At 38.5% G+C, this 17,659-nt stretch overlaps 1 protein-coding gene across 1 annotated transcript in view; it reads right to left on the bottom strand.

Moving 5' to 3' along the window:
* Positions 1-221: 221 nt before the first annotated feature.
* KLRG1 (killer cell lectin like receptor G1) overlaps positions 222-17,659 on the bottom strand; it is a 51,934-nt gene continuing 34,496 nt past the window's right edge. Inside the window, exon 6 of the transcript XR_007517124.1 lies at positions 222-249. The gene's annotated coding sequence lies outside the window, so the exon portion shown is untranslated. The remainder of the gene's footprint in view (positions 250-17,659) is intronic.

Here is a 17,659-nt window from a genome sequence, read left to right as displayed (position 1 = left end):
CCATTTTTTTTTTTAGTTTTCATTATTATTGCCTTTTAGTATCAGTATGTTTATAAATCCAATCTTTATTTGTGTTGGGGGTTGGATACATTACATATAAACTTATAGATATATTTTAATACATACATAAAAAAGACATAAATCATAAAAATTTTCCCCAACGATGAAGAAGAGTTAGACAATGTTGGCATTCTGTCAACTGCGGTAGTAACTCCACTTGTGGAAGGTTTTGGATCATCTGGGTTATCCCTGGAAATGGGAATGGCATTTTTAGTCAGAAGATCCACGAGAGTTTTCTGTATAGTCCTTTTCTTTTTTCTTTATATATTTCATTGTAACATTTCACTGCTTCCCCAATCGGCCTATTGACTTTAGCAAAGCAATCAGCGTTTGTGGTGGAATTGTAAACTGAACTTAGTATCTTGTATTTCATATCTTATATCATGACAAAAAATAAATGAGGAACATGATTTAGAAAAAAAAATCAGAGAAACTCCACCCTTAGAACTGGAGCCAGCCATGTCCACAGGCACTCTTATACAAGGCACCTGTTATCTCTCTACTGTACACCCAGTGACAAGAGCACTATACCAACTTGGAGCCCGGGTCTGTTTGGACAAATGGAGAAGCCCACCTTCAGGCAATGACCCAGAAGCAGTGCAATAACCAAATACCACTAGCATTGGGTTTGATGGGGAAGACACGAGCAGGAAATATGTTGTTGGTTTCTGATTCTTTATACTCTAATATTTTTGTCTCATTGCCATGAAAAAATATAGGTGAGGCCTAGGACAAAAAGTGGAAGCAGACCCCAATTTTGCCCAGTGCCAAGAGAGTAAGACTAAGTTGAACGCTGAAAAGACATGAACAGTGTACAGGGGAGGGATAAAAAGTGAGACTAGAGAGATCAGTTGAGATTGATTTATCGGGGGTCTTAAAAGAAGTGGGCATTTTATCCTAGAGGTAATAGGAAGCCAATGGAACCTTTTAAAAACAGGATAGTGGCGTGATCAGGTTTGATTCAGGATGGTAACAAGTGGCAGAAGTGAGCTAGAGTGTCAAGAGATAGGTAGCTAGATTGTTGCAATTGTCCTTATTTAACATGAAAAAAAATGTGCCCAGAAAATGGGCTTTAAATATATTCTACTTCGTAAAACTGTATTCTTAGGTGCCCACCAACAGATGAATGGATAAACAAATTACAGTACATACACACTATGGAATATTACATAACGATAAAGAATAATGATAAATCTGTGAAACATTTCACAGCATGGATGAATCTGGAAGGCAATATGCTGAGTGAAATTAGTCAGTCGCAAAAGGACAAGTATTGTATGAGACACTATTATAAGAACTCGATAAAACGTTTAAACACAGAAGATAACATTCTTTGATGGTTAAAAGGGTGGGGAGGGAGAAAGAGGGGTATTCACTAACTAGATAGCAGACACAAATTATTTTAGGTGAAGGCAAGGACAACACACAACACACGGAAAGTCAGCACAACTGGACTAAACTAAAAAGCTAAAAACTTTCCTGAACACAACCAAACACTTCGAGGGACAGAGTAACAAGGGATTGCGGGGGCCATGGTTTTGGGGTACATCTTGGTCAACTGGCATAACAAAGTCTATTAAGAAAGTGTTTTTCATCCTGTTTTAGTGAGTGGTGTCTGGGACTTAAAAGCTTGCAAGAGTAAGATGCATCAGTTGGTCCCAACCCACTTGGAGCAAAGGAGAATGAAGAACACCAAAGACACAAATAGCCCAAGAGACAAAAGGGCCACAGAAACCAGAGACTCCATCAGTCTGAGACCAGAACTAGATGGTGCCCAGCTACTACCAATGACTGCCCTGACAGGGAACACAACAGACAGTCCCTGACGAAACAGGAGAAAAGTGTGGAGCAGAACTCAAATTCACAAAAAAAGACCAGACTTAATGGTCTGACTAAGACTGGAGGAACCCTCGAAGCCACGGCCCCCGGACACTCTGTTAACCCAAAACTAAAACCATTCCCGAAGCCCACTCTTCAGACAAAGATTAGACTGGACTATAAAACATAAAATAATACACATGAAGTGTGCTTCTTAGTTCAAGCAGATACACAAGACCAATGGTCGGTTCCTGTCTGGAGGCAGCATGAGAAGGAAGGAAGGGACAAGAGCTGGTTGGATAGTCACGGGAAACCTGGGGTACAAAGGGGGAGTGTGCTGTCACCTTATGGGGATTGCAACTAGTGTCACCTAAAAATATGTATATACATTTTTGTATGAGAAATTAACTTGAGCTCTGGACTTTCATCTGTGGTAAGAAAAGGACTTTCACCTAAAGCACAATTATTTAAAAAAAAAAAAACTGTATTCTTTAATTCTTACCACTTGGGGAAAGCCAAAATGCTTTGCACCAATAAGAAGTTTTTTCCCCAAAGTCCATTAAAGGCCATAATTTACACTAAGTGGCAGCCCAGGCTCAACAATTAATGTGTTCCCAGCGTAATTACGCCTCCTGGTCTGAAATGAGATGAGGAAGGGAGCATTACTAAAACAAGGTTAGACACAGACTAAGACTTTAAGGGACAAGTACCCATACATAAAAGACAAGACACATGTAGCATATACTAGCTTCGTGCCTCAGATCCTGAGAATTATTGTGAGTGACCATCTTGGACATTCTGCAAAAGTTTTAAACAATGTGTTTTCCTTGCATTTGCCCCTGTTGTGACGGCTTAGCAGAAGCTCCAAGGGGAGTAATGGCACCAAAGGTTAAACAATATGAGAACTGCTACTTAGTTACAAATTTTGTGAAAAATAAAGTTGAGCAAAGGAAAAAGAGGAGTAAAATAATCACAGCAACTTAAAATTAGAAGATAACAAAATAAGGTACTTCACTCTTACCTGTGGGCAGAATTATATCCAAAACCCTGGGAATTATTAGCTGATTTTTTTTTTAATTTTGTTTTCTTAGAATCAGTGTACACTTTCAACGTGCAAGAAATATTGCATTTCTTTGTTTTCCGTAAATGAAATGTGACTCTAAATTCCAGCTCTGTTGACAGGAAATTTTATTTCAGACATTCTTAGGGTTCTTTCCACCCGGAAATCTAATGCAGGAACAGGAGTTGCACACAGCCTCACCACAGTCAACCGTCTGTAGCTCACAAGGCTGTTTTAGATCCACCTCCTTGTCGTTCTTGAGGGCAAGAATCTTCGGTAAAGCACAAGTGCCTGGGCCTGGAGTCTAGCCTTCCAGATACACCATGCAAACCTTCCCTCTGAAGTCCTGATTCCCACTCAGAGTGCCAAGAAGCTGGTCTTAGGTACTTTTACACAAATGAGGCAAAGATGGTCCCTTGTGTATTTATCTCTAAAAAAAAAAAAAAAGGCTATTTATTTGTTCACACCAGCCTAGGACCTTTAGTCCAAAGCCTTCAGGTACCAAACTCAAATTTTCACACAACTGCTTTCAAAATAGCCCAAAGGAGCATATATTTAGCCATTTAGAACCTACCTGCTTTGCATGCCCCCATGTAACTGCACCCATCCAATTGTCACAAGTAAAACCAAAACCAAACCAGTTGCCTTTGAGTCAATTCCAACTCATGGTGACCCCATGTGTTGCAGGATAGAGGTGTGATTTACAGGGTTTTCAAAGCTCTGACCCTTCAGAAGCAAATCACCAGGCCTTTATTCTCAGGTGCTCCTGAGTGGATTTGAACTCACTAACTTTCAGGTGAGAGTACTAAACTGTTTGTACAACCTGTAGATAAAACAAACTCTGTCTTACAACAGACCCCAAACTACTGCTGCCCTTCAGTGGTTTCTGACCCAGAGATACTCCACCTTGCTGTTGAGTGACATCATCTAGATACACAAGCCCTCTCTTCAACTCTTCTCTCCCCTAGGAATTCACTTGCCCTCTTCCCCTTCTGGGTGATAGTCCCCTGCACAGCTGTCTCTGGAAGGTCTCCTGCTGGGAGGGACTTCCTCCTCAAGCAAGCCAGTACAAGAGCAGCCCCAATAAATAGTTTGCTTTGCAACACTGCCATCTTGTGGTCCTTTCCTTGATTGCCTGGGGTCTCATGCAATTGCAGCTAAGGTGGCAGCTGGAACTGGAATCATCTGAAGGCTCTGTCGGAGGTCGGGGCAGCGTAGCTTCTCAATGTAGTCTCCAAGTGGTGCAAAGCTTCTCCTTGTGAACTATCCAATAGGATAGCTGGGCTTGTTACATGGCATTTCAGAGCCCCTAAGAGCAAGCATTCCAAGAAATGGAGAAGCTGCAAGGCTTCTTATGCACTAGCCCCAGAAGTCACGCAGTATCGCTTGCACCACATTTGTTTGGTGAAGTGCGTCACAGGTTCAGCTCAGATGCAGTGAAGTGAAACAGGCTTCACCCCTCGAGCAGGGAGTGGCAAGGTCACATTACAGAAGAGCATGCAGTTGGAGCTACTGTGGTCGTTTTTGGAAACACAATTTGCTGCTATCTGCCGTATGGCCACAAAATTCACATCTCTCACACATGAAACTACACTTAGCTTCTCCCCCAAAAGTCTCATCCCATTATAATTGAGTTCAAGATGTCGTCATCTAAATCAGCTGTGAATGAGGCTCCTTGGGTGAAATTCTTTAGGTGCAACCCCTTAGGTATAGCTCTCAAACCAAAGACATTTGAACTAAAAAGATACCTGCCCTGCACACAAACCCAATAAGCAATGGTGAGACAAAGGTAGGATAAGGGCAGTAAATATTCCCAGTCAAAAAGCTGGGAGAATAGGAGGTTCTAGCAGTTACATAGCAGTTCTGAAATCCAGCCAGGCACACGTCACCATTCCTCAATTAGGGTCCAGCCCTGCCCCCCTGAGAGTGGTCCTTCATGCCTCCTCTCTATCCTCTGGGATCTAAGCTCTAAAGATGCATCATCCTCCCTTTTCTGTGAGAAATGGCCCATATTTGCAGATGAGTAGCTTTCTCAGCCTGCTTCATGCCTTTAAAAGATTGAAGGCCCAAAGGCCTCTTTTCGCTTTGAGCTCTCTCCCTGTTTCTTTCAGCCCAAGGTAGTATAACTATTTCTAAAACTGTGTAGACTTCCTGTATATCAATTTAAAATACATTCCATTAGACAAAAGCCATACTGTCAAACCCTTCAAGACAGGCCCTGTCTACCCTGGGCTGGTGTGGCCAGTGATGGTTCAGTGGTAGAGTTCTTACCTTCCATGCCGGAGACCCAGGTTCGATTCCCAGCCAACGTAACTAATGTGCAAGTTTCAATCCCCAGCCAACGTAACTAATGGGCAAGCACCATCCCTCAGTGGAAGCTTGTGTGTTGCTATGATGCTAAAGAAGGTTCAGCCAAGCTTCCAGGCTAAGACAGTCTAGGAAGAAAGACCTAGCCATCTACTTCAGAAAGGCAGCCAATAAAAACAGCAGGAATCACAACAGTCCAATTATCCATCTGACCGTGGGGATAGCACAGGACCAGGCAGCGTTTTGTTCTACTGTGCAATGGGCTGCCACAAATCCGGGGCCAACTCAATGGCACCTAACAACAACAACCGCCACCTGGAACTGAGAAAAAAGATGCTGGGTAAAAATGCCCTTAATTTTCTTGGAATCCCTCTAATATAACAGAAAAAATCTAAGATACATGCCCTTAGGATTTTTAGAAGACTTTTTGGCTAAGTCAATGGGCCTACAAGATGTCTTTCTATGGTCTTAACAAAGGTCTTACAGCTGCACCCTAAAAATCTTGACCCTGAAACCATGTTTTTAGTGACAGTGTCCTGAATTTATCTGATCTTTGCCCTGAGGCTATTTATTAATTTCAGAGACTTTTGCTGGAAGTTTTACCTTCAAATCCACAAAATGTGGCTCAGAAATCTTAACAGTTCCTATTTGAAAACGGAGCAGTTCCTTCTTTAGTTCATCTGTAGTTTCTCATACTCACCTAAAAGAAATCAGCTAGGACATTCAACTTTCCATCTTTTTAGCTACCTTAGCTACTGTAGCTGCCTTGGTACAAGCTAAAGCATTGCCAAATGCAAGTTGTCGTTTTTCCAGCTCCCAATAAAAAGTTCCTCCCTGTCCTCTAGCTCTTACTGAGTCTCTTAGAGGTCTTTCCAAGTTCTTCCCACTACCTAGTCCCAAAGCCAATATTTTAGGTTTGTGTTAAATCAGTACTCAATTTATAGTACTAATCTCTGTGTTTTGTGACAAATTGCTGTGTACAAACCACTCCAAAACTTGCAGTTTAAAATAATTACCATTTTGTTATCTCTCATGGCTCTGTGGGTTGACTGAGCTGAAGTGAGTGGTCTCACATGGAGTACCTCAAGCAGTTAGATGACAGCTGAAACTAAAATCATCTGAAGGCTTGACTAGGATACTGGGACAACTTGGCCTTCCTCCCTCTTTATATGGTCTCAGAGCCTCTCCAGCAAGGTAGTGAACTTGTTACACGACAGGTCAATATTCCAAGAGACAAAAGTGGAAACTACAAGGGTTCTTATGACCTAGCTTCAGAAAATAGTGTCAGTTTCATAGTATTCTATTGGTCAAGTGAGTCATAGGGCCAGTTCGGATTTTTTTTTTTTTTATTGTACTTTAGATGAAGGTTTACCGAACAATCTAGCTTCTCATAAAACAATTAGTACACATATTTTTGTGACATTACTTACCAATCCAATGACATGTCAACACTCTCCCTTCATGATCTTAAGTTCCCTGTTACCAGCTTTCCTGCTTTCTCGTCCTTGCCTCTGGGCTGATGTGCCCCTTTAGTATCGTTTTGTTTTATGGGCCTGTCTAATCTTTGGCTGAAGGGTGAACCTCAGGAGTGACTTCGTTACTGAGCTAAAAGGATGTCTGGGGGCCATACTCTCAGGGTTTCTCCAGTCTCTGTCAGGCCAGTAAATCTCGTCTATTTTTGTGAGTTAGAAGTTTGTTCTACATTTTTCTCCAGCTCTGTCTGGGACCCTCTATTTTGATCCCTGTCACAGTAGACAGTGGTGGTAGCCAGGCACCAGTTAGTTGTGCTGGACTCAGTCTGGTGAAGGCTGTGGTAGTTGTGGTCCACAGTCCTTTGGACTAATCTTTCTTTCCCTTGTGTCTTTTGTTTTCTTCATTCTCCGTTACTCCTGATGGAGTGAGAAGAGTGTAGTATCTTAGATGGCCACTCACAAAATTTTAAGATCTCCAGTTCAGATTTAAACGGAGGGAAAGTAGACTCAACTTCTGGATGGGGAGTGTCAAGATCACTTTGAAAAAGAGCATGTGTCTATTAGGTCATAAAGCAGAACCCAAGACATAGAAATATTACAAAGCATCTTCTCTGACTATAAAGCCACAAAAGTAGAAATCAATAACAGAAAATGCAGGGAAAAGAAATCAAACACATGGAAATTGAACAACACCTTGCTCAAAAACTACTGGGTTATAGAAGAAATTAAGGACAAAATAAAGAAATTCATAGACTCCAATGAGAATGAAAACACTTCCTTTCAGAACCTTTGGGACACAGCTAAAGCAGTGCTCAGGGGTCAATTTATAGCAATAAATGCACACATCAAAAAGAAGAAAAGGCCAAAATCAAAGAATTATCCCTACAACTTGAACAAATAGAGAACAACAAAAGAAACCCTCGGGCACCACAAGGAAGCAAATAATAAAAATTAGAGAAGAATTAAATGAAATAGAGAGTGGAAAAAACAATTGAAACAGTGAACAAGACCAAAAGCTGTTTCTTTGAAAAGACCAACAAAATCAATAAACCACTAGCCAATCTGACAAAGAAAAACAAAAGGAAGCAAATAACCCAAATAAGAAATGAGATGGCTGATATCACAACAAACACAACTGAAATTAAAAGAACCATATCAGGTTACTATGAAAAATGGTACTCCAATAAATTTGAAAACCTAGAGGAAATGGACAAATTTCTAGAAATACACTACCCACCTAAACTAACACAAAACAGCATGTGGCTCATCAAATTGTGCACTTTAAATAGGTGCAGTTTATGGTACATCAGTTATACTTCAATAAATTTGTTTCTTTCTTTGTTCTTAAAGAGCATATTTGAAGGGAGATACGCAGCCATCTTTGGAAACACAATCTGACACAGCATTTTACAGTTGCCATCTTGGTGGGCAGTGGTCATGATATAGTTGTCACTCCTCTTCATGCATGAACTTGGTTGTTTTCCCATTGACATTCCATTGAACAAGTGCAGTCTCTCAATGGTTCAGTCAGTGAATCATTTAACAACAATTTGAAAAGGAATTGGAATTCTAGCTTTTGTTTGAAATCTTCTGTTGATAACTTCTGGCAAGATAAAAAATATATATATTAGAATGAAGACGTGCAGAATGGTTGTCAGAAGTTTGGAAAACAATCCCAGAAGTGACAGTGAGGCACTCTTAGGAAACACTACATCATCAACAGCCATGTGATGTCACAGACCATAAAAATGAAATCTGAAAGTGATTCGGAAGAATAGCACTTAAGATGAAAATAAGTTTTAAGAATACATCGACCAGGTTTTTTTGTGAGCACACACAAGTAACATGTGATAAAAATCAATAGTTAAATCTCAGGTACCTCTTTCAATATGTACGAAATAAAAATTCTAAGTTGGAAGAAAATGTGTCATCATTTAATTGGTAGTAGTTTTTGTTCGTTTGTTTCCTTTTTTAGTGATAACATAATGGCACATCTTAGGAACTATGGTATCTTATGTTTTATGAAACGCAAGGAATTTTGTATCTTTTTTTATTTTCAGTTTGATTCATAAGAGCTCCCATACTGTCTAAATATTAACCCCTTATTATTAGGCATTGTAAATATATTCTCCCACTCCATTATCAATATATTAATACTGTGTTTGGTAACCTTCATTGAGTAACAACTGTTCATTTTGATTTACTCAAATTAATCAATTTACCACATTATTATTTGTGCTTTAAACATGTTGTTTAAAAAGTCTTCCCTCACCCTAATGTCAAAAAGATCTTTTTTAAGTCTCTCATTTAGCTTCGTATTTGGTAAGAGGAAGAAATCCAGTTTTGTTATTCTACATTTGGTGAGTTTTTCCATTTTCACTCAAACAATACTTTTTCTACCTTGATTTGGGGAGCCACCTTAAATATATATCAAGTTCTAATTTATAGCAGTTTGTTTCTGAGCTCTCCTGTTACCTGGGTCAATTTGTTCATTGTGTATGTTTAAATCTGGTAGGGTATGTCTTTTCTTTTTTCTTCTTTTTAAATATCCCCTCTTTGTTCTTAACCTTTTGTGAACTGCATTTTTCCACATACATTTTAGAATATGCTGTTAAGATTCTCAAATTATCTGCTTGGAATTTTTACTGGAAAGACATTGAAATTACAGATTAATTTGGGGAAATATTTCTCATTAACATCCTAAGTCATCTCAGCAATGAATGTGGACTATTTCTCCATTTATTTCTCTTTCATTATTATAGTTCTTTAGTAAGGTTTTAAGCTTTTCTCCATAAGGTTCCCATGCATTCTTTCTAAAGTTAATTCCTAGATAACTTTATAGGCTTGTTTTTTTTTTTTTTAATCACTGTGAATGGTATATTATTTTACATTACATATTCTGGTTGATTCTTGTTGATACAGAGGAAAGCTCTTATTTTTATAATTTACCGTTATATCTGGCCATTTTATTGAACTATTATTAGTTTCACTCATTTTTACATTAATTCGGATGAGTTTTCTACATAGACAATCTGAAAATGATGGCTTTTACCTCTTGCCTTCCAATCTTTTCCCCTATTTCTTTTTATTTAATTGCATTGATCAAGAGTTCCAGTATTACAGTGAACTGTGATAATAAGCATTCTGGCCTTATTCTGAATCTTCAAAAAAATGTATTTACGGTTTCTTCATTAAGCATGATATTTCCCACAGGTTTTTGGAATATACTCTTTATTAAGTTAAAGGTGGTTCTTTAGATTCTTAATTTTTTAAGGTTTTTTTAAAAATCATAAATATATGTTAACAACCAACTTGTAGTAATACATCTACTAAGATAATCATAATCAATTTTTATCCTTTAATACATTAATATGTTTAATTACATTAGCAGATTTTCTGATTTCAACCTATTGTTACATTCCTAACTTAGAACCTGTTTGCCTATTATGTACCAATGAGTAGTAAACTTTTGAACTCCGCAAATATTTTTCTAGGGTTTTTCATCTATGTTAATGAGTGAAATTTTTCTTATAACCATATCCATTTTTGGAATACAGGATTAGTCCCATAAAATGAGTTGGGAAGAGTTTCTCTTTTTCTATTTCTGGAACAACTTTCATAATACAACCAGTTGCTATCAAATCGATTCTGACTCATGTTGACCCCATGAGTGTCAGAGTAGAACTGTGCTCCATAGGATTTTCAATGACTGATTTTTTCAGAAATAGATCGCCAGGTCTTTCTTCCAAGGCACCTCTGGATGGACTCAAACCTCCAACCTTTCAGTTAGCATCCGAGTACATTAACCATTCTCACTACCCAGGGACTTCTTAAATAATAATATAGAGATTACCTATTCCTTGAAAATTTCTAAGAACTCATATATAAAACTACCCAAATACAGGGGTTTACTTTGGGGGAGAAGGTAGGGTGGAGAGAGGACTTTGGTTATCATTTTATTTCATGGAGTTATTTATCTCTATTTTCTATTTGTATGTGTACATATCATCTCTCCTGTTTTTGAGTTTTGGTCCTTCCAGCAAATCCTGCTGCTACTAATGCCACGTCATATTTGCATGTTCATTAGACATTTCTATCACCTTCACATATTGTGTCTTCTTTTATCTGAAGAACCCACAACTCCAGAGAGGCCTCAGAGAATTCTTTCTGAATTTCCATGTTGATTTTTTTGTAGGCCTGGATTAAAGGAGTAGTTCTTCACAACTCTGAATTAAGAAGCTATCCTGTTAGAGGATCTTTGTGGTTTGTAACAAACGATCTTACAAGAAATAAAGGCGATTTCTCCCTCAAGATGATGAAAGCATGGGACATTAAAAAAGCAAACAAGGCCAAAGGTGAAAAACATTCTTGTTCTCCATCAAAGTCCAAGTTTCCATCTCTCTCTCCTCACTGAAGACTTAGGAGTGAAAACTACTGTCTTCACTTTATTGGAATACTTTTTGCAACACTTTATATGAATACGTTTAGTTCTTTGCACTTTCGTGTAGAACAATTCGCATGTATCCCCATTTTTTGGAAGGGCAGAGAGTGGAACTGGGTGGAAGGTACAGTACAAAAAGCTAGCTGGCGTTCTGAATTTATCATCGCTATTTTATTACAAAACCATATTTAGGCTGAACCAAATGAAAGTGTCATTTTTGTAGATCAAAAAAAGTAAAATAATAAAAAATCTCACGATTTCCAGCCTAATGTCTTCTACAGAAAACTGAGGAAAGATTTCCTAACTTGGATAAACCAACAAAAACGCAGTTAAATAGAAAAATGAACAGCATGGTATTTGTCTGCCAAGATGAGGTGAGAGGAGTGGTATTGCTTAAAGGAAAAAAAAAAAAAATATATATATATATATACACGCACACAAATAATCCTCAGAACCCACTGTATCTGCCTATGATTCTGTGCCATATAATGAAATTATGCATATGTGATTATGGACCATTCCAAAACGATAGGAAGATTAGCCTTGATTCTACCCTTCTCCTTTCTTACTTTTAAGAAAATTTACTTTCCTATAATTAGATGTTGCCTTTTTATTGAGAATATAAACATGTCTCGGTTTTATCCTCTTTTGTCCTTTTCTTCCCTAATGAGCCTACTGCCACTGATATTTCCACTGTCTTTGCTACTGAAAGTTACCGTTTTTTTCTTTCTTACTCATTCACCGTCATTCTAGGATGAATGTCCATAAGTGACAGTGACCTGAATATAAAGTACAGGCAATCTTGTTAATCAAATGACCCTAGACCTCTATCATGAAAGTGTACGGTGAAGAACCGAATGATTGAATGGACACAAATAACCTATTCATACCTGAGTAGAACAAAAATAATGCACAAATGTTTCTAGAATCAAAGTAATAGGAGGATGTTCATTCGTCCAGTGATTGAATAAAACAATTTTTTCCTTTGATTGGCTTTAAAAAAAAAAAAAAAAACTCTGAAATGGTATCTGTAATAGTTACACCCCCTGAAATGACCTTGGGCTGACTGCTTTATCAACTGTCACTAGCACAATTGACCACAAGAGGGCAATTAAATCCAGTAATGAGATTATTACACATCAATTCTTTTTCAAATAGTTTTTTGTCTTTTTCACTGTACTTTAGATGAAGGTTTACAGAGCAAACTAGCTTCTCATTAAACAATTAATACACATACTGTTTTGTGACATCAGATGCCAACCCCACGACATGTCAACACTTTCCCCTTATTGACCTTAGGATCCCCATTATCAGCTTTCCTGTCCCCTCCTGCCTTCTAGTCCTTGTACCTGGCTGGTGTGTCCATTTAGTCTCCTTTTGTTTTATGGGCCTCTCTAATCTTTGACTGAAGGGTGGTCCTCAGAAATGACTTCATTACTGAGCTAAAAGGGTATCCGGGGGCCACACTCACAGGATTTCTCCTGTCTCCGTCAGACCAGTAAGTCTGGGGGGTTTTGTTTCGTTTTGTTTTGTTTTTGTGAGTTAGAATTTTGTTCTACATTTTTCTCCAGCCCTGTCCAAAACCCTCTATTTTGATCCCCCTATTTGGATTCCTCTATTTTGTCAGAGCAGTCAGTGGTGGTAGCCGGGCACCATCTAGTTGTACTGGACTCAGTCTGGTGGAGGCTGTGGTAGTTATGGTCTGTTAGTCCTTTGGACTAATCTTTCCCTTTTGTCTTTGGTTTTCTTCGTTCTTCCTTGCTCCTGATAGGGTGAGACCAGTGGAGTATCTTAGATGGCCACTCACAAGATTTTAAGACCCCAGATGCTACTCACCAAAGTAGAATATGGAACATTTTCTTTCTAAAAACTGTATTATGCCAATTAAGCTAGATGTTCTCTAAGACCATGGTTCCCACAGCTCTCAGCCCAGTAATTTGGTCCCTCAGAGAGTTCGAATGTGTCTATGGAGCTTCTATGACCTTGCTTTGGACAAGTCGTGCTGGCTTCCCCAGTATCTTGTAATGGCTTGCCCTTCACCAAAGTTAGCACTTACGTATTGTCTATTTAGTGTTTTTCCTCCCACCCCTCCCCTCCCTGGTAACCATCAAAGATTGTATTTTTGTGTGTAAACCCTATGAGTTTTTATAGCAGTGGTCTCATACAGTGTTTGTCCTTTAGTGATTGACTTTTTTCACTCAGCATAATGCCCTCCAGGTGCATCATTGTTCTTTATCATTGCATAGTATTCCATTGTGTGTATGCGCCATAGTTTGCTTATATATTCATCCGTTGAAGGGCATCTAGGTTGTTTCCATCATTTTGCTATTGTGAACAATGCTGCAATGAATATGGGTATGCATATGTCTATTCATGTGATGGCTCTTATTTCTCTAGGATATATTCCCATGAGTGGGATTGCTGGATCACATAGTATTTCTGTTTCTAGTTTTTTAAGGAAGTTCCATATGGTTTTCCAAAATGGTTGTACCATTTCGCATTCCCACCAGCAGTGCACAAGAGTTCCAACCTCCCCACAGCCTCTCCAACATTTGTTTTCGTTTTTTTTTTTTTTTTTAATTCATGCCGGTAATGCTGGTGTGAGATGGCATCTCTTTTTGGTTTTGATTTGCATTTCTCTAGTGGCTGGTGATCACCAGCATTTCCTCATGTGTCTGTTAGCCACTTGAATGTCTTCTTTGATGAAGTATCTGCTCATATCCTTTGCCCATTTTTTAATTAGATTGTCTTTTTGTTGGATTTTCCTGTAGATTTTAGAGATTAGATCTTTGTTGGATTTGTCAGAGCCAAAAAATTTTTTCCCAGTCTGTAGTTTCTCTTTTTACTGTTTTGGTGAAGTTTTTTGATGAGCATAACTGTTTAATTTTTAGAAGATCCCAGTTAGCTTATCCTCTGGTATTTGTGTATTGTTAGTTATGGTTTGTATCCTGTTACTGCTGTGTATTAGGGCCTCTAGCATTGGCCCTATTTTTTCTTTTGTGATCTTTAAAGTTTTTGGTTTTATATTTAGGTCTTTGATCCATTTTGAGTTAGTTTTTGTGTATGGTGTGATGTACGGGTCCTATTTCATTTTTTGTTCATAGACATCCAGTTTTGCCAGCATCTTTGTTAAAAAAACTATCTTTTCCCCCATCTGATGGACTTTGGGTCTTTGTCAAAGACCGAGTGACTATAGGTGAATAGATTTACATCTGGGTTCTCAATTCTGTTCCATTAGTCAATGTATCTGTCATTGTAGAAATACTAGGCTGTTTAGACTACTGCAGCTATATAGTAGTTTCTGAGGTCAGGTAGTGTGAGTCCTCCTACTTCATTCTTCTTCTGCTTCAATAGTGCTTTAGTTATCTGGGGCCTCTTCCCTTCCCATATAAAGTTAATGATTAGTTTTTCTATCTCTTTAAAGAATGCTGTTGGTATTTGGATCAGGATTGCTTTGTATTTGTAGGTTGCTTTGGGTAGAACTGACATTTTCACAATGTTGTGTCTACCTATCCATAAGCATAAGGTATGTTTTTCCGTTTACATAGATCTCTTGGTTTCTTGAGATAGTGTTTTATAGTTTTCTTTGTATAGGTCTTTTACTTCCCTGGTTAGATTTGTTTAAAACAAATAAAATTTTTATTTATTTTATTTTATTTTTTTAGGGGCTATTATAAATGGTATTGTTTTCCTGATTTCCTTTTCATCATTCTCTTTATTTGTGTATAGGAAATGAACCAATTTTTGTATGTTTATCTTATATCCTGCCACTCTGCTGAATCTATTGGTTCCAGTAGTTTTCTCATGTAGTCTTTTGGATTTTCTATGTATAGTATTATATCATCCAAAAATAGGACAGTTTTACTGCTTCCTTACCAATTTGGATGTGCTTTATTTCTTTTTCTTGTCTTATTGCTCTAGCTAGGACTTCCAGAAATACACATCAATTTTTAAAGTGATTACTTGGGGAAATAGAGGAGAAGGAAGTTTGATAGGAAAATTTTTTTTTAATTTAGAAAAACATAAAGCCATACATGTGCAGACACTAAATAAGACCATTTTATCAAATCCCAGTTTCTGTGTACAGAAACTATTTCAGAAAAAGTTTTTAATTATTCTATTTTTAAAGTTACCAGAGAAGGAAAATACACAGTTACTCACTTTCCTTTATTTCACATATGCAATTTAAGCTGGTTTTCACTTTCCTCTGCCCTTATTAAAAGCAAATAATAGGTACTAAAAAAGAGAGAGAATGCAAAGAATGTCATGGAGTTGAAGAGATATGCTTTGACTGTTATAACTAATATTGTATTCAGCAATCATCTTTATATGTGACCAACTTATTGAATGATCTGGACTCATACATTACAATCAGGAAAGAGCTTTATTCTCCCCCCATGACCTTCAAACACACTCTGAAAGACCACCCTTTCTATTCCTGGACAATATATCAGGTAAATCCTTAAGCTCGTCTAATAAATTCTGCCCACTAGAACAATCTCATTTGACTACCAGGAAAAGTTTAATCCAATCTAAATCAAAATGTCAATATTAAAACCAAATCCTTTTTTCTGGGCACTCCTCTCAGTTCTGATTCTTGTTTCCCATGACTAGCAATGGGGAAGTAAGACAGCCTTCAGGTATCAAAAGATCAGGGAATCCTGAGAAAAAAAGAAGGAGGAGGATATTATCTGGCCATCATTACATGTAGAAGATATCTGTGATGGTCTTTTGCTATGACAACTTGGCTAGACAGCATTCCCCTTATTCAATCAAACATTAATCTAGGTGTAGCTGTAAAGATATTTTGTAGATATGATTGAAGTCCATAATCAGTTGATTTATGTAAGGAAGATCATCCTAGATAATCTAGATGTGGCTGATTAAATTCACTGGAAAGCCTTCAGAACACAGCTGAGGCCTCTATGATGAAGATGAAATTCCACCAGTTGACTGCAGCTTCAACCCCTGCCAGAGAATTCTAGCCTGCCCTTCTGACAGCCTACCATAGGGATTTTGAATTTGCAGACCCCACAATCACATAGCCAATTCCTTTCAAGAAATTACTTAATATATAACACCTACTGGTTCTACTTCTCTGGTTGAACCTTTATCTATACCAAAAAAAAAAAACCCAAACCCATTGCTATTGAGTTGATTCCAACTCATAGCAACCCAATAGGACAGAGTAGAGCTGCCCCATAGAGTTTCCAAGGAGCACCTAGTGGATTCGAACTGCTGGCCTTTTGGTTAGCAGCCACAGCTCTTAACTACTACACCACCAGGATTTCCATTTACCCATACAACACCCTGGAAACCCTGGTGGTGTAGTGGTTGAGAGTTATGGCTGTTAACCAAAAGGTCAGCAGCTCAGTTCCACCAGGTGCTCCTTGGAAACTCTATGGGGCAGTTCTATTCTGCTCTATAGGGTCGCTATGAGCTGGAGTCGACTCAACAGCAACGGGTTTTTTTTAACATATACGACACCCAAATATCAGTTATCTCTCATGGGGCACTTTTGTGGATTTTAGAAGACTCCACACAGAGATCCCTGGGGAATTTCTATAATGCATCATTCCCTGACATGGGTGATAGGCTGTCTGAGAGGCCTCTTAGGACTACCTTACCTCTCAACTTCTAGTGAAATGTCCCACATGACTTCTTTCTTGGAAGGTCTGTTGTTTTGTAGACAGTGCTTTTGGGTAAAGCTCTTTGTAGATAACTCAAATGCCGCTACCTACTTCTGCTTCCTCTGGGCCCAGGGGAGCTCATATACCCACTCACCAAAAATCTGTAAGGGTACACATTACACCTATTGAGGCTACCCCCCTCCTTGCCCTGTCATTCTCTGCCAGTTTCTTATCGATAGACAGATAAAAGTTTCTATGTCCTCTGTCTTAGTCATCTAGTACTGCCATAACAGAAATACCACAAGTGGATGGCTTTAACAAAGAGAAATTTATTTTCTCACAGTATAGTAGATTACAAGTCCAAATTCAGGGCATTGGCTCCAGGGGAAGGCTTTCTCTCTCTGTCAGCTCTGGAAGAAGGTCCTTGTCCTCAATCTTCCCATGGTTGAGGAGCTTCTCAGGTGCAGGGACCCTGTGTCCAAAGGACGTGCTCTGCTCCTGGTGCTGCTTTCTTGGTAGTATAAGGTCCCCAACTGTCTGCTTGCTTCTCTTTCCTTTTTATCTCTTGAGAGATAAAAGGTGGTACAGGCCACACCCCAGGGAAACTCCCTTTATATTGGATCATGGATCTGACGTGGGTAAGGGTGCTGTTACAATCACACCCTAACCCTTTTAACATAAAATTACAATCACAAAATGGAGGACAACCACAGAATACTGGGAATCATGGCCTAACCAAGTTGATACACACATTTTTGGAGGGACATAATTCAATCCATGACACCCTCCATAATAGGAGACTCAGATCAGGTTCTTCCCAGCACTCTCTTATGCCCCACTTAGCCTCAAGTCTACAAATTTCCATAGCTGA

The sequence above is a fragment of the Elephas maximus genome, chromosome 4, assembly GCF_024166365.1.
Source record: "Elephas maximus indicus isolate mEleMax1 chromosome 4, mEleMax1 primary haplotype, whole genome shotgun sequence".
Taxonomy (NCBI): Eukaryota; Metazoa; Chordata; class Mammalia; order Proboscidea; family Elephantidae; genus Elephas; species Elephas maximus.
This window is presented reverse-complemented; position numbering and strand designations above follow the sequence as displayed.